The sequence below is a fragment of the Musca autumnalis genome, unplaced genomic scaffold, assembly GCF_047663935.1.
Source record: "Musca autumnalis isolate F117 unplaced genomic scaffold, ASM4766393v1 scaffold_3, whole genome shotgun sequence".
In the NCBI taxonomy this organism is placed as follows: Eukaryota; Metazoa; Arthropoda; class Insecta; order Diptera; family Muscidae; genus Musca; species Musca autumnalis.
In genome coordinates, this window is record NW_027411866.1 from 202633400 (window position 1) to 202658751 (window position 25352).

At 38.0% G+C, this 25352-nt stretch overlaps 1 protein-coding gene across 2 annotated transcripts in view; it reads right to left on the reverse strand.

The window, feature by feature from the left end:
• The window catches only part of MICAL-like (protein), a 517823-nt gene that overhangs the window by 426147 nt on the left and 66324 nt on the right, over positions 1–25352 (reverse strand). For both annotated transcript variants that reach the window (XM_073976324.1, XM_073976325.1), the window contains exon 2: positions 760–841. The gene's annotated coding sequence lies outside the window, so the exon portion shown is untranslated. The remainder of the gene's footprint in view (positions 1–759; positions 842–25352) is intronic.

Consider the following 25352-nt stretch of genomic DNA (forward strand, 5'->3'; position numbering starts at 1 on the left):
TTTGAACAAATTTTTACCAGGTGCAAACATTGAACCAAATCGTTTGATTCATTCGAGAGTTATCGTGCACATGAGCCGGACATACTGACATATGGTTTGTGCTATATTGACTCCGAATTGTTCGAAAAATACATATCTCATCCAAATAGACTTCGTGTTCCAAATTCAAGATATATCAAAAAATAATACTGCGTTTTAAGGTAGCGACATTGAAAACAGGCTGATTTGTGCATGAAGTTCCAACTGATATTCGAAGACCTCACCACACGCAGTTACTAACGCAGATGAATATTGGGAAAAATATAATACGGCAGATATCAGACGATACGTCAACACTCATCCGACAGTGGAAAACCAAAGTCATTACCAACAGGACAATATCAGTAATCTTGACTTTAACAAGCAGTACAAGGACGTAGATAGGAAAGGTAGAAAGTGTCATAAATAAACGTAAAGGTGGGTGGGCAAAAAATATTACAGATCAATATATTAATGTCAACCGGAAGTTGTGAAGAAGATATAAATGGTCATATAAGAATAGTGTACTAAAAATATGTGGAACTGATCACACTGCTTTTGGATACTGTAATGAATTCTTAACCATTCAATTTCGCTCAAAACAACAATTAGTGGGTGGATATGTAATTAAATGGTAAATTACTGGCTAATTTATATGAAGGAAATGATATCATAACAATTGGAGATGAATTTTAAAATTAATTTCAACAATAATTTACAAAATAAACAAATATAGCTTACCTTCATTTCATTGCTAATATCCGTAATTAAGAGGCAACATTTCGTTCCCACAGTTGATGATGACATTTTATTCCATTTTTATCTGAAATAAAATAAAAACAAAAAAATAATAACTATAATTAACACGATTGTTATGGGAACAATTTGTATGGATATGCAGACAATTTGTATTTGAAATTAATTTCATTATTGTTATACCCTAACGAGGGAATTAGCACTTTGATACGATCAAGCATGTGTCTTATCGAAATAATGGCAATTTGCACCCCGTAATATCGGCATACTCCTTCGTGTACTTCTCACACAACACTTAAAATTTTACGCAAAAGTTCGGTTTAAGGATTGGGTAAGCGTATATTTTTTAGATAATGGAACAAAGCTTCAAAAACACTACCGGCACTAAAAAGACAAGAAAATGACAGAGTTTAAGACCTGTTCGAGGTTTGATTTTTATTTTTACAGAAGGTAGTCCTTGTTGTTGTTGTAACAGTATTTGATATGTTTGTATGTTCGTTTTTCTGCTTAATCTGGCTCTGGGTCTATCTAAGAAAGTGGCCGCTTTGATGGGATGTAACCACGAATCTACTGGAGTTAGCTGAGTAGCTTTGGCAAGGCAGTTGAAAAGATGCAGTGTGTCGTGCGGGCCAGTGATAAGCATATCATTTGCACGGTGTCATCGAACCTTGCCCTATATGAATTCATACGGTTGCACCATCCCGAGTGTAGGTAAGACAAAACTACTTCAGTTTGTCCTGGCAACTGGCGATCCTGAGCTGCGATAGATGCAGGGCCGCACTCACATGATAGTTGTTCTTGGCACCTGCGACTGCATCCGTTTGAATGTCTAGTTGTTCTCTCTAGTAACTTTGGTCCTCTCTTTCTAGATCCAGGCATGATTATGTGGGAGGTGCTATGCACCAATGGTGATATGGATGGCTCTCACGGTAACTCTCTAGCAAGTACCGCAACGAGAACATGACATTGTGTTGCTGTACATGACGAATCTTTGTATACACACGGTCGATTAAAGACGTGAGGATGCACCCTTTTGTAATTCTCAGGGCGGCATTCTAACAGGTTTGAATATTTGTCCATCCGGTTGAACTTATTTTCGCGGGGCACATTGCTGCTATTCTCACAAGACGATAATAATTACAGTGAAAATCATTAGAAGAAACGGTAAATTACAATAATACAAAATAAAAGCATTAACAAAAAGCAGTAAAATTTGTCTCTGGTGTAGTTGGTGGTGGTATGTGGCAGTATGTGCTGGTTTTTAGTCAATAAAAACAAAACAACTCGCTTAAATTGTTTTTTTTTTTCAATCTCTCAGAAGAAATCAGGCGTTCATGAAATGCATAAATTTGAACTATGGCAAGATTTTATGAACACTATTCCTAAACTACAGTAATTTTTTTTTTCTGTGTACTTTTTATAACCGAGTTCGACCGGCATGTCTTATGACATCAATTGTAAAGGAGTCTTACGTGGATAAAATGTTCAGGAAATTTCGCGTTTATTACACTGGAAAGGATACGGTGTGGACATTGGAATGTTAGACATTCTTCCAATGTGGTAAATTTGATCAACCTACAGCTGAATGCGCAAGATTAAAAATGGATATTTTGGGCTTAAGCGAGGTTAGATGGAACGAAAGCGGGGAAACTCCTAGCAAAAACGGCGGACTACTTTTGCACTCTGGAATGCCAAACGAGAAGGACCCTCATATAAAAGGAGTTGGAATTTACCTCTCCATAAAAGAAAAAAAAACCTTATTGACATGGAAACCAGTTTCCGAAAGAATCATCACTGCGAGGCTGGCAGCAAAAGGGAGAAACATAACTATAGTGCAGATTTACGCGCCTACAGAGGACGGCGAATTCGCCCACAAAGAGACAAAACCCTATCAGAGATAGCAAACAGAGACATCACTATACTAAAAGGCGACTTCAACGCCTAAATAGGATGCGACAATCTTGAATATGAAAGTGTAATGGGGAAACATGCGCTGGGATCCTGCAATGAAAATGGCGAGCTGTTACTAGAGACATGCAACAATCACGATCTAAAGATTGCTGGGTCTGTCTTCCCGCATAAGGAAATACATAAAATAACATGGAAATCACCGACGGGAACATTTGAATCTCAAATTGACCATATCTGCATCACCTGAGAATGGTTTAATATTTGCTCTGATGTGAGGAACAGAAGAAGCGCCGAAATAGGAAGTGATCACTATCTTGTGGTCAGTGAAGTTAAAATAAACATGCTAAGAAAAACCCGGACAAGCACCATAGGAAGAAGAAGATTTGATACTGACAAGCTTTAAAATGATGCAACGAGAAATGAACTGCGAAGAAAAGTGGAGGAAATAAATATCAATTATGATGATAGCACCACGAAATACACCAAAGGCTAAAAAACGACCTAAGGAATGCATGCGAAAGGGATTCCGAAAGGCTAAACTAATTAATCAAGAAACAAACCAGAGCTGATAATAATAAGTATATAGACGACCTCGGGAAAGATGCGGAAAAGGCTGCTGCAAAGGAAAATTCTAAGGATCCCAGCAAAATTTGACGGAAGGGGTTCTTTGCGATGACGTGATTTCATGTCATCTTTTGCATTGGTTCAAAGGAAGTCGTGAAAGATCCGATCTTTTCATTAGGATTTGAACCAATGCCAAGGAAGTCGTGAAAGATCCGATCTTTTCATCAGCATTTGTACCCATTCTATCGATCCAATAGAGATGATGTTTGTGTTTTTATTTACACACCAGTTTATTTTCATTTTGGTATGTTCCAGTACTGCAAAAATCTACTAATTTTTATTATTTTTTCCGATAACACAAAGGAAAAATTGTTATCGTAGTAAAAATAAGTAGATTCTTGCAGTTTCTGGAACAGACCAAAGTTGTTAGAACTGTCGTCGTGATGTTGTCTTACATTTCCTGCATAGGTATCAAACAACTAAAATTTCTAAACAATTGGTATTATATGAAGTCCCAACCATCGAGCTAAAAATAGAATCGGACTGCACACATTGCTATTTTAAAAGTTCCCTTGTCTGTTCTAAATCTGACATAGAATGAAATCAATCAAATCTCGCTTTTTGGAATTTGAAAAAAAGTCCGAAACGAAAAGGAACAAGAATCTGAAAATAAAGAAGAAACTACTTTTGGAAAGAAACAATTAAAAATATATTAATTAGGCATAAATGGTATTTTCCATAAAAAGTCTCTCCTCCCCGTTCGTTACATTTTGTTCTTAGAGATCCCTAAAGCAAGCCGGGTTGTAGATCCCTACATATTTCCGTCACTAAACAATAGAGTATAAATTACCAAAATGTTGTTATAAAATAACAAAATTATAAAATAAAAATAATTTACGAAATAAAAATACTTAAAGGAGTGCATTTGGAGTCCATGTCGAAATCTGAACTGGTGATGGGAAGATAATTGAAAAAATCTTTTGTAAGATGAAAGAATATCAGTTGCGGAGAACGGAGGAAGTAATCTTTTGCGTTGCAGCGGTGGTGATTACATTGCAATTTTGGATGTAAACTTTTGAAAAACTAAACTGATAAATTAATTGTAGCTATTTCATGAATTCGTTTGAATTAATAAAGAGTTTTGTTTTTCATGAAAACCATATTTCAATACAGCATTTCCATTTTCCAAACAAGACATGAAAATTTCATGCCAAGGGGTTGGTGAAAATGACATGCCAAAGCATTGGTTAAAATGACATGTCAAAGCATGGGTGAAAATGACGTGTCAAAGCATTGGTGAAAATGACATGTCAAATCATTGGTGGAAATGACATGTCAACGCATTGGTTAAAATGACATCCGATAAAACGGTCGATCCACAAAGGGTGGCACAGCTGTTTCTGCCTCTCTTTCAAAAGATTTGGAATAAGGAATATATACCAAGTGAATGGAAGGAATCTATAGTAATAAAAATAACTAAAAAGGGAGATTTAGTTTTTAATAGATACCAGGGTATGCAAACACAAGTTACCTTGCTTGCTAATGAGACTATGAAAGTTGGCGCATTAACGCTAACAACACGCTGACTATAGGCAACGTAGAGATGGAAGCTGTTCGCAAATTTGAATAACTAGGCAGTGTTGTTGGCGACGTCGGAGGAACACTAGCGGATATTGACAACCGCCTGCGGAGAGCAAAAAACTCCTTTGCTCGATTTAGTCGTGTATGGAGCTGCAAAAATATTAAACAGCCCACCAAAATCAGAATTTTCAACGCGTGTATGAAATCTGTTCTTATCTATGGAAGCAAGACCTGGTATGTAACAAAGGCGATAGCTCACAAACTACAGTGCTTCGTCAACAGGTGCCTACGTAGAATTCTAAGATCATGGCGGACACGAACTATAAGCAACGAGCGATTGTTGCAAGTGACGAACCAAATTGAAATAGAACGTGAAATAAAACGCAGAAAATATAGGTGGATTGAACATACGTTACGAAAGGACACTAACGATGCAGCTCTGGAGTGGAATCCACAGGGAAAAAGAAAAAGAGGACGCCCTAAATCTACTTGGCGCAGATCAGTGACTCAATAAACATCTAAATCTTTTAGCGAACTTAGAACAATAGCTCGACACAGAAATCAATGGAAGCATATACAAATAATCTTTGTGAATAGGCTAAGTTTTATTACAAGATGTAAATAAACATGCCATAATATTACACTGAGGAGTATATTTGTCACCGTTAACAAATTTTTTCTAGACTGGAAACGAACCTGGGCATTCAGTGGACAAGTTGTGTGTGCCTACCACGGTGGCACCTGGGAACATGTATTAGGCAAATGACATTTTATTCCTTGCAAAACGAATTAATGTTGCAAAGTGATTGTGTGATTTAGAAAGGCCTATCGCTTTCAAGATATTTACGCATCTTAAACAAGAAATTGTGATTATTAATTTAATTTTTCTGAAAACCACAATAATAAAATTAATGAATTTAATAAAAACATAACACACATTATTGTTGGCACTGACGATCGTGATCATGACGATTATAGCCATAATAATATTTCCATTGCCATAATCATATTTCCGAGTCCTACTTTTGTTAAAAGATAATAAAAAACGAAAATGTGTCAAGTATTGTTGTAGTAGCCTTTATGCTGGTTCTTTTGAATAATTATTGTATTTGTTTGTTGTTTATACAAAATTTACAACAATGATAAAAACACAAACAGTAAAAGTAAAAGAATAAAAACGAAAAACAAATGTATTCGAAATAAAAACCACACTGAAGGCTTTACAAATAACACAATTCGCAAAACAGCAAACAATTCTAAAAAGGCAAAACTCTCTCTACCTGCTTGCGTTGAGGTAGTCATCTTTTAAATGAATCTTTGACTTCTTTCCATGCTGTAGGAGGATTAAGACACAGCATGAGTAGAACAGAAAGAACATCGAGAATTATTTTGTCAGTCCGTAAATAATGGATTAAGAATGTGGATGATGATGATCATCATCATTAGTAGGAACAACGTCTGAATGCAGGTAAATTGTTTGTTTTTAGGTCAATGCTTTCCATTTTGTGTTCTTGAAATTTTGTTAAAAAATAAATAAAAAACATTAAATTAAACGAGAGGGAGATTGACCATATCAATAAGTCATCTTTTGGGATACAATATTGCGAAAGTGTTCTGATTTTGAGAGGTTGGAGAAAGAAACCTAAAAGTGATGTCATATATTAAATTAAAAAAGTTTTTTACATAAAAGTTATGTTATTGGTATTTTTTGTTCTTGAACACTACATCCAGTCCCATTGCCGCCATCGCACACTGGTCCAAACCATTGATCTAGCGGCGCGAACGTCAAAAAATCAAAGTATAAAATTGCGAAATGCTTTCCATTGTATCGATTACAGCCACTCTGCTGCCTAAAAATTTGTTTTTACTTTTTGTTGTTGTTGTAAATATTCACTTAGTTATTCACTGTCAAGTGCAAGAATTTTTGATGCATCAGATTTTAACAAAATTGTTGATAAAAAGCTGGTTTCATATTTGTTTAATTGTTAAATAAATTCGTAATAAAACTAAACAAAGTTTATTTTTTATTGATATAGGAGGGTGTAAGTTAAATTAAAAAAAAATGTTTGGGGCCTGAATTTACATAGTTTTTTATAGAAATAAATTTTCAAAAATGATTATTTTTTATGTTTTTAGAGCAATATACTTTTGTTGAATGGAGCGTAACTACAATTATTTTAAAAAATGATGATATGATGATTGTTCTACATAGCCGTATCAATTTTACAGGGGCACGAAGTGATGAATCTTTTTCGATGCAACCACCTAAGTACCTAAGCAATTGTTGTCCTCCCACTAGATTTAATTTATAATTACATTCTATTTACGATCCATAAACTTCTGTTAATGTCTGTTTATTTATTCACCTTTAGGCAAACAACAACAGCTACCGCCATTAAATTGTTTTTGGATAATAACACATAAAATGTAATCAATTTCAATTATGGTTCGATTGTCTTAAAACAGCAGCAGCTCTAGCAGCGGACTCTGTGTATTCTGCTTTATTCTTGTAGTTATTTTATGTATCCGGCATTTCGCCATAAAAGCCACAAGCTAACGATTTTCGATTTTTTTGGTACTGCTGCCAAATGTGATTAGAGTAGCTGAAAACAATTTTTTGACTCAAATACTACTAAGTTCCGTTTGGAACATTAAAATTGTTGGCTTGTTTGTTTAGAGTTCAATTGGCTGGCTGCCTAGCTTGCGTATAATTGTTTTGTAGTATTTTGTTGGTATTTTGCGGTCGGCTTTTGTGAGGCTTAAAAGCACGTGTTCAATTGTACGAAGCTTTAGTTAATTGAAAATGTTTTTTTTTTTCTTCAGTTATTTGCTATCAAATTAAGAAATCAACAGCCATACAAAAACAATGTTTTTTGGTTTCAATAGAATTAAAGAATTATGGCTGTTCAAAAAGTGTTTTTTTTTAAGTTTGGCCTAATAGGGTAATAAAAGTTTTGAAGTGAAAAATTTAATTGAAACATCCCACACGCTGCAAATTACGTTATTTATTGAGCGGCAAATTTTTATTGAATTATGGCATGATTTTCAATTTTAATTAAATGATATTGAAGTCGAATTCCATTGTTGTCGAATGAGCTAATACTTGATGCGGAGTATGTAACACTATTTTTGGTACTCTTAGCATGTGTGGGAAAAAATGTTTGAGTATTTTTGTTTTTTATTTCATAAAACAGAATGGATTAAAAAAATAAAAAGTATCAGTCGGCTTCGCCGACAGAGATATACTCTCAGCCTATGTGAATCGAAAATTTCATCTACGGACGGATCGAATGTATTTAGGGCCTTTTCAGAATTTTGAGGCTCTTTTGGATATTTGAACTTGCCTTCAAAAAAGCTATTAAAGTTCAAAAGTGTTGGGGAGGTTGTACTTTAAGGAATGGATCGACATAGTCTATTACGGACGTGGATTTTGGGAGTCATATCTTTTCGATCGATATCGCGACTACCAATCATTTTAATGACTCTTCGTGTAACTGTTGGACCAATATGACTTGTCCACGGAAAACATAATATCGTTGTAAACAGGGCCAAAACTAACGGCATCGTTATACATTTCCGAATGATCTTCTAACAGACCCTACTGCACTTATACACAAATGTTGAAGTTTTTTTGGGGGAGATACCCTAATGAGAGGACCAATGTGGGCCTTTTTAGAATTTAAACTAAATTTGGACAAAATATTGGAAGATCCAAAGTTTTGGACCAAATTGGTTGTCCCTTCCAAGAGATATCGCATAAAATTTTAATGTCATTTTTAAATATTGCGGGAAAGTACGGAAGATGTGGACCGGTATTGCCAATCTTAGAACTGAAACTAAGAGCCTGTTTATGTATGTCGATAAGAAAGAAAATGAATGCGTAAAAAAAACTACCAAATCTGAGTGTGTTTTTTATTGTTTTGTTTTTTGTTTGAAACAAAAGCAGAGGAAATAATATTTCCAAAACTAAAGTTTGGGTGTGTTTGATGCGCACACATTTTCGATTCGAAATACATAAAGAGGGATTAAGTTTTGAGAGGTATCGTGCTCTCCAGCCACTACATATGGTGTCATAGGGGGTTTTTACATCTTTCGGGCTGTTTTCTAAAGAGGTATGGACTTGCCCTTGAAAAAAAATTGATCATCGTAATGGAGGCAGCGAATGCAAGTTGCTTCAACAAAAATCAAAGTAATGTGAGAGCAGGTCTTAAAGTTAATTTATCCGAAATTTTGTGTGGGAGGTACCCGAAAGAGTGAACAAATATATTCCATATTAGAACCTGATCTATATCTGGTAGATATATTAGGATGTGTAAAGTATGGACCGGGTGACGTAGGGGATGGAAGATACCAAGGAACGGTCCTGACCGGTTTTAACATGGCAAAGCCCAGGATTTATCTTGGTCCCTCGTTCATCCCAAGTGGACACTGACCTCCCCGTGGTGTCACCTGGGGAACTGCCTTTAACACCCGTTAAAGGTAGTGAGCTAACATGTGCCGCGCGTTCACCCATAAGAACGTTAAAAACTTGGGTTTGGGCGTCGGGTTAGTAACCCTCCCCTAGAAAAAACAGCCTACTATGAAAAAACGAAAGAAAAGAAAAACAAACCCCTCTAAAGTTGACGAACCCCGCAAACGTTTTAAGGACCATTATCTGCGAATCTGCACCTGTTCACAATGTTCGCACTCTTTATAGAGAAGGTGCAGTCTTCGCATTGGCAGACGTACTTGAAAAGTACAAGACCGATATTACTGCCATACAGGAAATACGATGGATTGGGAAGGGCGTCACAACAACACCTAAAGGTGACGCACTGTATTATAGCTGCCATGACGTAAAGCATGAGTTTGGTTGTGGATTCGTAGTTAGTCGGAGACTAAAACATCTTGTATCCAGCTTCACTCCAGTGAATGAAAGACTTGCTGCAATTCGAATAAAAGCTAAATTCTTCAACATCAGCTTTATTTGCGCTCATGCTCCCACTGAAGAAAAGTATGAACAGACCAAAGATATATTTTACGAGCGCTTAGAAGAAACATATGACCGCTGCCCTGCCCATGACATTAAAACCATTCTAGGCGATTTTAATGCCAAAATTGGAAAGGAGAATATCTTTGGCCCAACAGTCGGGAAATTCAGTCTCCACAGTGAAACATCTGACAATGGTATGAGACTGATAGACTTTGCAGCTGCAAAAAACATGGTAGTTAGCAGTACCAGATTTAATCATCTCGATATTCATAAGGGCACCTGGCTGTCTCCAGATCAGAAAACAAGAAACCAAATTGATCATGTTGTGATAGATAGAAGACATTCATCGAGCGTGTTGGATGTACGATCGTTCCGAGGCGCAAACATTGATTCGGACCACTACCTTGTTGCAGCAAAGGTACGCACCCGCTTAAACGTAGCAAACAAAGTACGAACAGACACAACACGAAAGTTAGACATCGGTAAGCTGCAATCACAACAGATAGCCACAGCATATTCCACTCAACTAGCCCAATTGCTTAATCTAAGCCCTCCTCATCCCGATAACATATCAGCGCAATGGCAAAGCATTGCCCACTCCATGCAAACAGCCGCAAAATCCATACTTGGATACCAGAGACCTCCACCAAGGAATCCATGGTATGATGAGGAGTGTCGTGCTGCCACCGAAGAGAAAAATGCGGCATATAAGGCTACTTTACAATCCGTAGAAACGCGTAGCGCACGAGAGAGATACAGGGAGAAAAGGAGAGAGGAGAAACGTCTTTTCCGCAGGAAAAAGAGAGAGATGGAAAAGCGGGAGTGTGAAAAAATCGAGATGTACAGGAGCCAGAATGAAGTACGAAAATTCTACCAAAGAGTCAAGCATCAAACTGATGGCTTTGGTACAGGCACATCCTCCTGTAGAGACCAGCAAGGTAATTTGGTAACTGATACAGATAGTGTACTCAGGATATGGAAAGAACATTTTTCAAATCTGTTGGTATCCAATAGCAGCGAAGACGACGAAGATACCACAGTCCCAATCCCAGAAGATGGTATTGAATGTATACCGCCCAGCCAAGATGAGGTAAAGACAGCAATAAATCGGCTGAAGAATAATAAGGCAGCAGGGGCCGATGGCTTACCAGCCGAGCTGTTCAAAACCGGAGGCGACACGCTGATAAGGTGTATTCATCAGCTAGTTAGCACCATCTGGCAGGAAGAACGAGTACCCGACGATTGGAACCTGAGTATCCTGTGCCCCGTCCACAAGAAGGGAGATAAGACTGTATGCTCTAACTATAGGGGCATAAGTCTACTCCCTATTGCCTACAAGATCGTGTCAGGGATATTGTGCGAACGACTAAAGCCAATGGTCAACGAGATTATTGGACCATACCAATGCGGCTTTAGACCTGGCAAGTCCACCATTGACCAGATATTTACCCTGCGGCAAATCCTGGAGAAGACCCAAGAGATGCAGATCGACACCTACCACCTTTTTGTCGATTATAAAGCAGCCTTCGACAGTCCGCTGCGCTCAAAGGTATTCCAAGCCATGTCTGAATTTGGTATTCCCGCAAAGCTCATCCGGCTTTGTAAAATGACTTTAACTGACACGAGGTCCTCAGTTAAAATAGGAAAGAACCTCTCCGAAGAGTTTGGTACCAAAAGAGGTTTCAGACAAGGAGACAGCCTTTCGTGTGACCTCTTCAACATCCTGCTAGAAAAGGTTATACGAGAGGCAAACGTCAAAAGAAGTGGCACAATCTACACCAATAGTCACATGTTACTTGCTTATGCTGATGATATAGACATCATGGGTCGATCAGTAAAAGAAGTAACTGATACCTTTATAAAGGTCGAAGGAGAATCTGCTAAAGTGGGTCTGGCGGTAAACGGTGAGAAGACCAAGTTGATGGTGTCGACGCGCAATGCGTCCATTGAGCTCGGACCGACTGTGGAAGTTGGTTCCTATAATATTGAGGTAGTAAAAGACTTCGTCTACCTCGGCACCTCCGTCAACACAACAAACGACATCAGTTGTGAAATAAAAAGAAGAATTGTATTGGCCAACAGATGCTACTTTGGATTAAGTAAGCAGTTTAAAAACAAAGCCACATCTCGTCAAACAAAAATAACGCTCTACAAAACACTGATACTACCCGTGCTGATGTATGGCTCCGAAGCCTGGGTACTTGCGCAAGCAGACATGGCAGTGCTTGGTGTGTTTGAGAGAATAATTCTTCGAAAGATCTACGGACCAATCTGCGTTGACGGTGAATATCGACGTCGCATGAACCACGAGCTGTATCTGCTATACAACGACATCAATATTGTTAAACGTATCGAGATGCAGCGATTGCGTTGGCTAGGCCATATCAAAAGAATGAGCGATGATGAACCCACTAAAAAGGCGTATGAATACATGCCACATGGCGGTGCACGCAGAATTGGCAGGCCAAGGAATAGATGGCGCAAACAAGTGGATGATGAGATGACAAGGCGCGGTATTCCAGAGTGCAAAGCAACAAATAGAGAGGAATGGAGATCTCTTCTTAGTTCGGCCTATAGAACAAATGTTCTGTAATGGGCCAGCTAAGTAAGTAAGTAAGTAAAGTATGGACCAAATCGGTCAGGGGTTTCCTGAACATTTTTGAACTTTTGGTGGAGGTACCTGAGGGAGTGGACCGATATGGCTTATCTTCGAAATTATACTATGTTTGGACCAAATATTACGAAGCCCATCGAATCGATCGATCGACTCGACTGACCCGTTCGAGAGTTATCTTGCGCTTTAACCACTACACACCGTGTGATATGTATTTTTTTTGCAACTTTCAGTATATTTTCCCAGGAAGTATGGACTTGCCCCTGATAGAGCTTGTACCGTCGCATGGGGGGCAGTAAATACAAGTTGCTACAACAAAAATCAAAGCGATTCGAGAGCAGGTCCTAAACTAAACTCTTCCGAAATTTTCTGTCTGATGGAGTGGATCGATGGAGTTCATATTTGAACCTTATGTAAGTCTAGTACAAATTTTACAATTTGCAAAGCATGGACTAAATCGGACACTCCCTACAAGAGTTATCGTGCGCACAATTTTTCCGAACATTTTGAACTTTTGCGGGGAAGTAACTGAAGGAGTGGAGCGATATGACTTATCTTCAAACTTAAACTAAGTTTGAACGAACTATTATGGAAGCACATTTTTGACCATATCGGCAGATCCGTTCGAGAGTTATCAAGCGCTCCAACAACTACACACGGTGTCATAGGGGTTTTTGCACCTTTCAAGCTATTTTCTCAGGAAGAATGGACTTGCACTGATGAAACTTGTGCCGTCGTTTGAGGGGCAGGTTGCTACAACAAAAATCGAACGATTCTAGAGCAGATCCTAAACTGAACTTTTCCGAAATTTTGTGTGAGTGGTATCTAAAGGGTGACGTAGGGGATGGAAGATACCAAGGAACGGTCCTGACTTTAGCATGGCAAAGCCCAGGATTTATCTTGGTCCCTCTTTCATCTCAAGTGGACACTAACCTCCCCGTGGTGTCACCTGGGAAACTGCCTGTAACACCCGTTAAAGGTAGTGAGCTAACATGTGCCGCGCGTTCACCCATAAGAACGTTAAAATCTTGGGTTTGGGCGCCGGGTTAGTAACCCTCCCCTAGAAAAAAACAGCCTACTATGAAAAACGAAAGAAAAGAAAAACAAACCCCTCTAAAGTTGACGAACCCCGCAAATGTCTAAAGGGCCATGATCTGCGAATCTGCACCTGGAATGTTCGCACTCTTAATAGAGAAGGTGCAGTTTATGCATTGGTAGATGTACTTGAAAAGTACAAGACCGATATTACTGCCATACAGGAAATACGACGGAACGGGAAAGGCGTCACAACAAGACCTAAAGGTGACACACTGTATTATAGCTGCCATGACACAAATCATGAGTTTGGTTGCGAATTTGTAGTTGGTCGGAGATTAAAACATCTGGTCTCCAGCTTCACCCCAGTGAATGAAAGACTCGCTGCAATTCGACTAAAAGAAAAAATCTTCAACATCAGCTTTATTTGCGCTCATGCTCCCACTGAAGACAAAGACGAACAGACCAAAGATATATTTTACGAGCGCTAGGCGATTTTAATGCCAAAATTGGAAAGGAAAATATTTTTGGCCAAAAGTCGGGAAACTCAGTCTCCACAGTGAAACATCTGACAATGGTATGAGGCTGATAGACTTTGCAGCTGCAAAAAACATAGTAGTTAGCAGTACCAGATTTAATCATCTCGATATTCATAAGGGCACCTGGCTGTCGCCAGATCAAAGAACAAGAAATCAAATTGATCACGTTGTGATATATGGAAGACATGCATCAAGGGTGTTGGATGTACGATCGTTCCGAGGTGCAAACATAGACTCGGACCACTACCTTATTGCGGCAAAGGTACGTACCAGATTAAACGTAGCAAACAAAGTGCGAACAGACACAACACGGAAGTTGGACATCGGTAAGCTGCAATCACAACAGATAGCCACAGCATATTCCACTCAACTGGCCCAACTACTTAATCAAAGCACTCCTCGTCTCGATAACATATCAGGACAATGGCAAAACATTGCCCACTCCATGCAAACAGCCGCAAAATCAGTACTTGGATACCAGAGACCTCCACCAAGAAATCCATGGTATGACCAGAAGTGTTGTGCTGCTACCGAAGAAAAAAATGCGGCATATAGGGCTACTTTACAATCAGTAGCAATGTGTAGCGCACGAGAGAGATATCGGGAGAAAAGGAGAGAGGAGAAACGTCTTTTCCGCGGGAAAAAGAAAGATATGGCAAAGCGGGAGTGTGAACAAATCGAGATGTACAGGAGACAGAAAGAAGTCCGAAAATTCTACCAAAGAGTGAAACATCAATCTGATGGCTATGGAACTGGCACATCCTCCTGTAGAGAGCAGCAAGGTAATTTGGTAAGAGCAAGACTTTATGCTCCAACTATAGGGGCATAAGTCTTCTACCTATCGCCTACAAGATAGTGTCAGGTATATTGTGCGAACGACTAAAGGCCATGGCCAACGAAATAATTATACCTGGCAAGTCCACCGTTGACCAGATATTTACCCTGCGGCAAATCCTGGAGAAGACCCAAGAGATGCAGATCGACACCTACCACCTTTTGTCGATTATAAAGCAGCCTTCGACAGCCCGCTAAGTTCAAAGGCATTCCAAGCAATGTCTGAATTTGGTATCCCCGCAAAGTTCATTCGGCTTTCTTAAACGACTCTAACTGACACAAGATCTTCAGTTAAAATAGGAAAGAACCTCTCCGAAGAATTTTGCCTTTCGTGTGATCTTTTCAGCATCCTGCTAGAAAAGGTTATACGAAAGGCAAACGTCAAAAGAAGTGGCACAATCCACACAAATAGCCACACGTTACTTGCTTATGCTGATGATATAGACATCATGGGACGATCAGTAAAAGAAGTAACTGATACCTTTATGAAGGTCGAAGGAGAATCTCCTAAAGTGGGTCTGGCGGTAAACGGCGAGAAGACCAAGCTGATGGTGTCGACGGACCAACTGTTGAAGTTGGTTCCTATAATTTTGAGGCAGTAAAATACTTTGTATACGTCGACACCGCCGTAAACACAACAAACGACATCAGTTGTGAAATTAAAAGAAGAATTGTATTGGCCAACAGATGCTACTTTGGCTTAAGTAAGCACTTTAACAACAAAGCCACAGCTCGTCAAACAAAAATAACGCCTTACAAAACACTGATACTACCCGTGCTGATGTATGGTTCCGAAGCCTGGGTACTTGCGCAAGCAGATAAGTGGCGCGTTTGAGAGAAAAATTCTTCGAAAGATCTACGGACCGATCAGCGTTGACGGTGAATATCGACGTCGTATGAACCACTAGGTGTATCTGCTATACAACGACATCAAATAGTTATAGTTAAACGTATCGAGATGCAGCGATTGCGTTGGCGATGATTAACCCGCTAAAAAGGCGTATAAATTTGAGCCACGTAGAATTGGCAGGCCAAAGAATAGATGGCGCAAACAAGTTGATGAAGAGATGACAAGGTGCCGTATTCCAAAATGCGAAGCACAAAACAGAGAGAATTGGAGATATTTCCATATTTCAGTCTATCGAACAAATGTTCTGTAGTGTAGTAAGTATCTAAAGGAGTGGACCGATAGAGTCCATATTGGAACCTCATCTGTGTCTGACAAAAATTTAACGATGTGTAAAGTATGGACCAAATCAATTTACCTTTAAGAGTTATCGTTCGCACAATTAATCTGGCTAGCGTGCTCACCAGCTAGCCAGACAGACATTGCAAAATCGACTCCAATTGTCGGAAACGGATTTCATCCAAATATACTAGGGGTCTATAACCACTATTTCGATGAGGCACATTTTGTATTTAGCATAAATGCTGAGGGTATAAAAAGAAAGTATTTATGTATTCTCTATAATTTACCTAATTCCACAGTTTATACAGTTGGCCATTCAGCCCAAACTAGTTAGCCCTGACTATTAGTTTGTTGTCAAATACATAAAATACAAAGGAAATCAAATCACAATAATGAACAATCTATTATGTTTGTTGTCAAATGTTGTTAACAGAACTCTGAATGGCCAACTGTATAAACTGTGCCTAATTCGTTCTATATTTTTACAGAAGAATTTCATACAATTCAAAACTGTGTGTAATACCCATTTTAAAAGGAAAACTTGAGAAAACAGTAGAGATATTGCACATGGGCCAATGTTTGAAAGTTCTATCCAGTAAGTAGTTGTCGTGTCTCTATTTAATGTCTTATAATCTCATATCGTTAATTTTCTTTACCCAATATCTTACTGATCAAACAAAAGTGTTGATTTGGTTTCATCCACTTTAAAATTATAATAAACTCCCTAGCAAAAGCAGCACAAAATAAAATAATGCCAAAGTAAATCTAAAATAAGAAACAAAAGAAAAAAAGATTTATCCAAGTAGATTTGCCGCTGATAGAAAAACCAGTAGAGGAGTCCATGAGCAAAAAGCGGATTTTACTTGATGTGGTTAGCTGTTGGATTTTATTTATTTTCTTGCCCGCAGTTTCATGTACTCACCATTGCTCTGGCTGTTATTGCTATTACGAGTTATAGCACTTTCCATTTCAATAAAGAAAGCCCATAGCTGTCAGTGGACAGACACAGCGCGGCTGGCGAACTGGACAGCAATTGCAACCGCAAAACTTGGTCAAATATGAAATTATGATTTTCATTTCATAGTTCACAAGTTTTCACAGCGTGTGTTGTGCGTTTTTTAGTTACCACGTTTTTTTTCTTTAGCCTATCTTAGTTTTTGCGTTTTACTTTGCAACACGTCCAGCAGTCATTGTGGTTGTGTGTTGCAACACACTCTTCAATTAAATCAACATTGCAATAATGCAACGCATTTTGTTGCTGGAGTAGTCCACCAAAGCTGTAGTCCCGCCGTCAAGCCAAGTGAAATATAATGTGGCTTTGTTGATTTCGTGCAATAACATAAATAATTTCATTTTTAATTTAGAAATAGTATATTTAGATGGTCGATTGGTAATGGAGGAGGGAACAATGGTAGATAGGTAGGTACTTGGCCGAAGAGGGAATTTTGTGGTAGTACAATGAAATTTGATCGATAATTTTTATGTTTTACAAAAAATGATTCTAAAACAATTGGCTAATCTAATCTACAGAGAGGAAACACAACTATTAAACACATACATACATACATCACAAATGTTTTCGACACATTTATAGAGCAATTTTTGCAAGGATAAAACACTTAGGAAGGGTAAAACAAGTAAGAACAGACTATAGTCGGACGGGGCCGACCATGTGATACCCTATACCACTATCCCTGTGCACTAGCTTTCCGGGCTAGCTGTTATAAGATGTGCATTAGAAATTTTACCAATTTTCACACAAAAGTTTTGATCAATTTAACCCGCTAAATATTATCCGATCATACCGTTGACTTGCACGCTACTTCTTCATCTCAAACCAAAACTACGTTTAAAATTTCGCGCCGATCGGACTATTATTGCGACCTACAGAGCGGCTACAAAATCGAGCAAAAATTTTGTTTTTGGTCCATTTCATCCCTTTAACATTTCACGATCATCGCCAAAAACTAATCAGTTCTATTCTGGTCCAAACCCGACCTCCATACTAAATTTCGTGACAATCGGTCCATAATTGCGGCCTCTAGCTTGATTACAATTTTTAATGGACGGACAGACGGACGGACGGACGGACGGACACACATCGCTAAATCGCTTTATCTCGTCGAGATATGAAGTTTGGTATACCACATGAGGGGTCTACGACGAATATTTCGCGGCGTTACATGAATTTTTGGGAAAACAAACTTATTATACCCTTTTCCACATTGTGGTATAGGGTATAAAAACATTGTGATTACCATTTGAAATTATTTAAACTTTGGTTGGACATTTCAATTAAAGAACCAATATTGAAACAAGTGAGAAAAGGCTATAGTCGATACGGGGCCGAATATGTGATACCCTACACCACTACCCCTGTGCATAATCTTTTCACTCGAAAACATTTATTTTACGGAGATACGAAAGTTTTCACCTATCTGGCTTTTCCGACCTGTAGTGTGATTGCAGAAAAAGTGGAAAAAGGGATGTATTACCGACTAATGCGATATCTTTATTATTTGACCACCTACGCCAACCTAATTTGCATAATTTTAAAGATGGGATTTTCTACTTTCTTAGTCAGGCTTTGCTTTTAGAAGGACCCCAACCAAAGGTGTGATATCCGTCATTATTATTAAAATCGCAAACATGAAAAGTTGGGTTCTATTAGAGACTATTGCGATATCTTCTTTGTGTGACCACCTACGACAACCTACGTTACATCAATGTAAAGGTGATATTTTCTACTTTCATCTCCAGGTTTTGCTTTTTGTATACCCCTTAAAGACTCTGAGATATTTGCATTGGAATAAAATTTTGACTTTTTCTTCAAACAAGTTTTTTGCTCATTCCGACCCCTAAATATTATCCGGCCATCACCAAAATCAATAGGCTTCTTCCCTTCCGGGACCCCCATCAACATCCAAACGATCCGATCAAAATTGCGACCTGTAGCGTGATTACAGGGTTTAGATGGACAGACGGACAGACGGTCGGACGGACACACATAGCCAGATCGACTCAGCTCGTCGAGACATTCATTTTGGTATATATATGTATGGGTCTGCGACCATTATTTCGATGCGTTACAAACTTTTTGGCCAAAACCAACTTATAATACCCTCCCCACATAGTGGTGTAGGGTATAAAAAGAAGGGGCACACCATTATCCCACTTTCCATTTTTTGTTTTTTTTTTTTTTTAATTGTGGATGACGTATGGAATGAAAGATAAAAAGCAACGGCCCGGCTTTAACATGGCAAAGCCCAGAACTTACCTTCACCCCCCTTTAATGTCAAGTGGACACCGACCATCCTGTGGTATCTCCAGGGGAGCTGCCTTTAACGCCCGTTAAAAGTTGTGATCTAACAAGTGCCGCGCGTTCACCCATAAGAACGTTAAAAACTAGGGTTGGGAGTTGACTACAAAAAAGCAAAAAAAAAATTACCCCTCTAAAGTTGATAACACTAGCAAACTTTTTAAGGGTTATGATCAGTGAATCGGCACCTGGAATAATCAGACTATTTATAGAGAATGTGCATTTTACGCATTTGCCGAAGTTCTTGCAAAGTATAAGGCCGATATTATTGCATCCAGGAAATACGATGGATTATTAAAGGCGTCACAAGAACACCTAAAGGTGGCGCATGTCACAAAGCATGAGTTTGGTTGGGTAGTCGGAGGCTAAAACATCTTTTATCAAGCTTCGCCCCGGTGAATGAAGGACTTGTTACAATTCGGATAAATGCTAAATTTTTCAACACAAGTTTTATTTGCACTCGTGCTCCCATTGAAGCCAAGGATGAGCAGACCAAAGAACGCTTACGAGCGCTTAAAAGAAACGTATGATACTGTCCTACCCAGGTAATAAAATCATGAAATCAAATTGATCACGTTTTGATAGATGGAAGGCATTTATCGTGCTTCTTGGATGTACGATCGTTCCGAGAAGCAAACATAGACTTGGACCATCAGCCAATTAAACGTAGCAAATAAAGCACGAACAAACACAACATGGAAGTTGGACATCGGTAAGTTGCAATCACAACAGGTAGCCACATCATATTCTACTCAATTGGCTTAATCAAAGCATTCCTAGCCAAAAATCGAAAAAAATTTCAATTTACGCTAAATAGTGTCAAATATTGTTTATAGAATCCCAAAGCATGTCAAAGTGACCCTATTTAGAAAACATTTTTTTCTCAATATTAAAGCTGTTTTACTAGGACCCATAGTAAAAATTGATGGCGAACAAATTTGTAGAATATTTTGACCTGATACGATCACATTTTATAGGAGAAGGGACCAAAAAGACCCCTTTAATGACCGTCTGAGGGTTAAAAATATGGAAAATGAAACCGGTGACCCGAAAAACATAAAAACACGATGCTAGGTCCAAATCCATTCATTTTTAGAGTTTTTGCAAGGTTTTTCGTAAAATTGGCCACTGTGCAGTGGCAATCGCTCCATACAAACCAAATACTTGGATACCAGATACCTCCACCAAGGAACCCATTGCTTGACCATGATATATGCCTGTAAATCACGAGATATCAGGAGAACGGAGAAACGTCTTTCCGCAGGAAAAAGAGAGAAATGGAAAAGCGGGAATGTGAAAAAAGTGTGTACATGAAGTTGATTGCTGAGATACAGATACATCCTCCTGTAGAGACGAACAAGGTAATCTAGTTACAGATACAGATAGTGTGCTCGGGATATGGGAACAATTTTTTTCAAACTGTTGTTATCCAATACTAGCGAAGATGGCGAAGATACCACAGATCCAAACCCATAAGATGGTATTGAATGTATACCGCCCATCCAAGTTGAAGTACAGACAGCTGTAAACCGGTTGAAGAATAATAAGGCCGCAGGAGCCTATGGCGTTCCAACCGAGCTGTTTAAGGCTCGAGGCGACACTCTGGTAAGGTATATGCATCAGCTAGTTAGCAAAGCCTGCAGGAAGAACGCGTTTGTTAGCCTAAAGATTGTGAATATAAAAACTTTTTTTAATACACATATCATCATTATAAATGCCCGAAGTCGTATCTCCAAAAAAAAATCAAAATTCCTTTTTTGATTGAATGTAATACATACAATTAAAAACAATGCTCCTGCAAAACGATCCTATCCAAGAAGTTGCATTTCTGGAAATGGAATAATATTGCAACTTTTGTTGTAATGACGGATCCCAAAACCAAGCGTGTCCGCTGTTTTGGTTTCATTACTTACTCCCATTCGTATATGATTATATCCTCAGCCTTTAGGCTAGAAAGGGTATATGCACTTTGATACGAAAAATGTCTGTCTGGCTGGCTGATGAGCTCGATAACTTTCGAAAGGATCAACCGACTCGAACCAAATGTTGGGTATCGTAATATTTTGTCCAAACTTAGTTTAAGTTTGAAGATGGGCCATATCGGTCCACTCCATCTGGTACATCTCCCACAAAAGTTCAATTTTTTTTCTGTAAAATGGTCTGAAGGATTACTCTCGAAGGGAGCAATCGATTTGGTCAAAACTTTGCACATCGTACTATTCCTTCCTGAATAGATCGTGTTCGAATATTGACTATATCGGTCCACTCCTTCGGGTACCTCCCACACAAAATTCGGATAAAGTGAAGTTTAAGAGCTCATCTCGGATGGCTTTGCATTTTTTTGCGGCTCCCTTTACGACGGTACAATTTTTTTCTTGGGGAAGTCCATACTTCCTGAGATATTGGCTTAAAGGCTCCAAGAAACCTTGGCGGCACCAAAAAATGGCAAATCAGCAAAATATAATTCTCGCAGGGAGTTTCTGATTGGTGCAGGTTTTGCACATCGTATAAAGTGAAGTTTAGGAGCTCCTCTCGCATCGTTTTTATTCTTTTTCAGTAGGTTGTTGGAGTGGCCTCACAATGGTACAATGGTACGGAGTAAGTCAATACTTGCTAAGATAATGGACTAAAAGCTCCAAAACCCTGACGGCTGTTGTGCAAGATAACTCTAAAACTTTTTCAAAAACTTTTTTCAAACGTATTATAACGTAATTTAACATTTCGAGTTCTTTACGTTCACATTACGGTACTTACTGATTTTAACCCTACGATCCATAACCAGGTACCCGGGTACTTTTTTGAACTTTAAAGTGCTGCTGGTCCTTTATTATTGAAACATAACATGAAACTCCGGATCATCAGAGATTTCGGCTAAACTTAGAGACTGGATAAAAGTTTATCAAATTTGGTTAAACATATTAACTAATAAATGAGTTTAAAGTTTTTGTATGCGGGGGTTCATAACCAGGTACCCGGTACTTTTTGAACTTTAAAGTGCTGCTGTTCCTTATATATTAAAGATATCAACATGGAACTCCGGATCATCAGAGATTTCGGCTAAACTTAGAGACTGGAAAGAACTTTATCAAATTTGGTTAAATATATTAACCAGGGTATTAACCAGGGTACACAAATAAAAAAAACTCAACATTTTCTACCTAAAAACACAAAACCAGTCCTTTTTTTGTGAGCCTTTCTAGCCTAGAAAATGCTCATAGAAACCAATTTTATCTTACAAACATGAAATTTGTACAGTTGAGATGTAAAAACTAAGCGATTTTAATAATTTACATATAAATATTATTTTATTTGAATATAAACGAAAAAACTTCACTTGGTTAAACGGCTACCCTGGTTATGGACTCCCGTTCGTCCAGGTGTTTATGGATCGTAGGGTTAAAGCAAACTCGTGATACAAAATCAATATATTTTATATACGGCATAATTATCCCAGCAAAATTTGACGGAAGGGGTTCTTTGCGATGACGTGATTTCATGTCATCTTTTGCATTGGTTCAAAGGAAGTCGTGAAAGATCCGATCTTTTCATTAGGATTTGAACCAATGCCAAGGAAGTCGTGAAAGATCCGATCTTTTCATCAGCATTTGTACCCATTCCATCGATCCAATAGAGATGATGTTTGTGTTTTTTTTTTTTGCTTTTAACTCCTTCTTCAAACCCTTATGGGTACTTTACACGATATGTATTTTACATATGGATTGTCACTTTGCGTATACATTTTGTATATAAAAGGTGACAACCCATATGTAAAGTACATATCGTGTAAAGTACCCATTAGACCACAACCGCTACCACCATAAAGCCAAAAATGGTGCAATTGAAAACGGTAAAGATCCAAAACAAAATATGTCTGCCAGCTGATATTGTTCAATCGTTGTTTTTTATGTTACGTCTTTGCGTCGATATTCTTGATGATGATGATACGATTCAGTTGTGAGGCTTATAGCCTTTGATTTTTACGTTCCTTCCTCCGCGAAGAAAACGTAACTTATAAGGAATAGTCCTTGATAATTAAGGTTGTGTGTTTTTTTTTAAATAATTGTGCGACTTCTGCCAATTAACTCAATCTGCAACTTGTTGTTACAACTTTGCGTTGGTTAAATAATAAATTTCAGTAAAAGTTTCAAGGCACACAGCCATTCAGTTTTTACGAGTTCTCCCTCCCTCTGCGAAGAAAATGTAGCAATTTCTGGAACGTATCCTGGGTTAAAAACTTTAGACACACAGTCTCTGCAATCATTGAATTAATCCGATTGGATTTGTTACGACTTTGCGTTGGTTAATAATAAATTTCAGTAAAAGTTTCCAGAGGCACACAGCCATTCAGTTTTTTAATTTGTGGAACATATCCTTGGTTAAACACGTGTTTGTTAAACGACTATTTAACAAATCGCCATTTTGTATATTTGTCTTTTTAAAGCCCGTAGGCGTAAGTCACAATTTAAAATAGGTGAGCTTTGTGAGCCGTCCTGGGACGAACTGTGTGTTTTTATTTACACACCTGTTTATTTTCATTTTGGTATGTTCCAGTACTGCAAAAATCTACTAATTTTTACTATTTTTCCGATAACATAAAGGAAAAATTGTTATCGTAGTAAAAATAAGTAGATTCTTGCAGTTTCTGAAACAGACCAAAGTTGTTAGAACTGTCGTCGTGATGTTGTCTTACATTTCCTGCATATCAAACAACTAAAACTTCTAAACAATTGGTATTATATGAAGTCCCAACCATCGAGCTAAAAATAGAATCGGACTGCACACATTGCTATTTTAAAAGTTCCCTTGTCTGTTCTAAATCTGACATAGAATGAAATCAATCAAATCTCGCTTCTTGGAATTTGAAAAAAAGTCCGAAACGAAAAGGAACAAGAATCTGAAAATAAAGAAGAAACTACTTTTGGAGAGAAACAATTAAAAATAAATTAATTAAGCATAAATCGTATTTTCCATAAAAAGTCTCTCCTCCCCGTTCGTTACATTTTGTTCTTAGAGATCCCTAAAGCAAGCCGGGTTGTAGATCCCTACATATTTCCGTCACTAAACAAAAGAGTATAAATTACCAAAATGTTGTTATAAAATAACAAAATTATAAAAGTCCATGCATTTGGAGTCCATGTTGAAATCTGACTGGTGATGGGAAGATAATTGAGAAAACCTTTTGTAAGATGAAAGAATATCAGTGGCGGAGAACGGAGGAAGTAATCTTTTGCGTTGCAGCGGTGGTGATTACATTGCAATTTTGGATGTAAACTTTTGAAAAACTAAACTGATAAATTAATTGTAGCTATTTCATGAATTCGTTTGAATTAATAAAGAGTTTTGTTTTTCATGAAAACCATATTTCAATACAGCATTTCCATTTTCCAAACAAGACATGAAAATTTCATGCCAAGGGGTTGGTGAAAATGACATGCCAAAGCATTGGTTAAAATGACATGTCAAAGCATTGATGAAAATGACATGTCAACGCATTGGTTAAAATGACATGCCAAAGCATTGGTGGAAATGACATGTCAACGCATTGGTTAAAATGACATGCTTAGGATCCAGAAAAGAACGTCATCTTTTGGGGTCCACGCTCATATAAAATTCATCGATGAAGATGCTAAAAAGATGACATGCTAGATCACTTGCACCCATGATTGAATGTCATCTTTGGCATCGAACATTTTGCTGGGATTGAGTTTGGTTTTGTTGTTTTTTTCATGGTTAGTGGCTGAGGGTATTTCTCAGTCAGTACCGCTGACTGATACTTTCTTACTTTTTGATAATATCCCAAAGACTCGTCCTCATAAGTTCCATAAAACAGCTTTTCATTTTATAACGTTTTTTGCTTCTCCTGTAAACTTATGAAATTGTTACTTACGACTTTTGGCATTTTGTGGTGACGATATAGTGTATATTGTCATTATTTATTTGTTCTTAGTTGTCTTTTTGGGCTACTTTTACTTTTCAGTCATTAAAAGATTAATGTGTTTTCTTTCGTTTGTTGTTTTAAT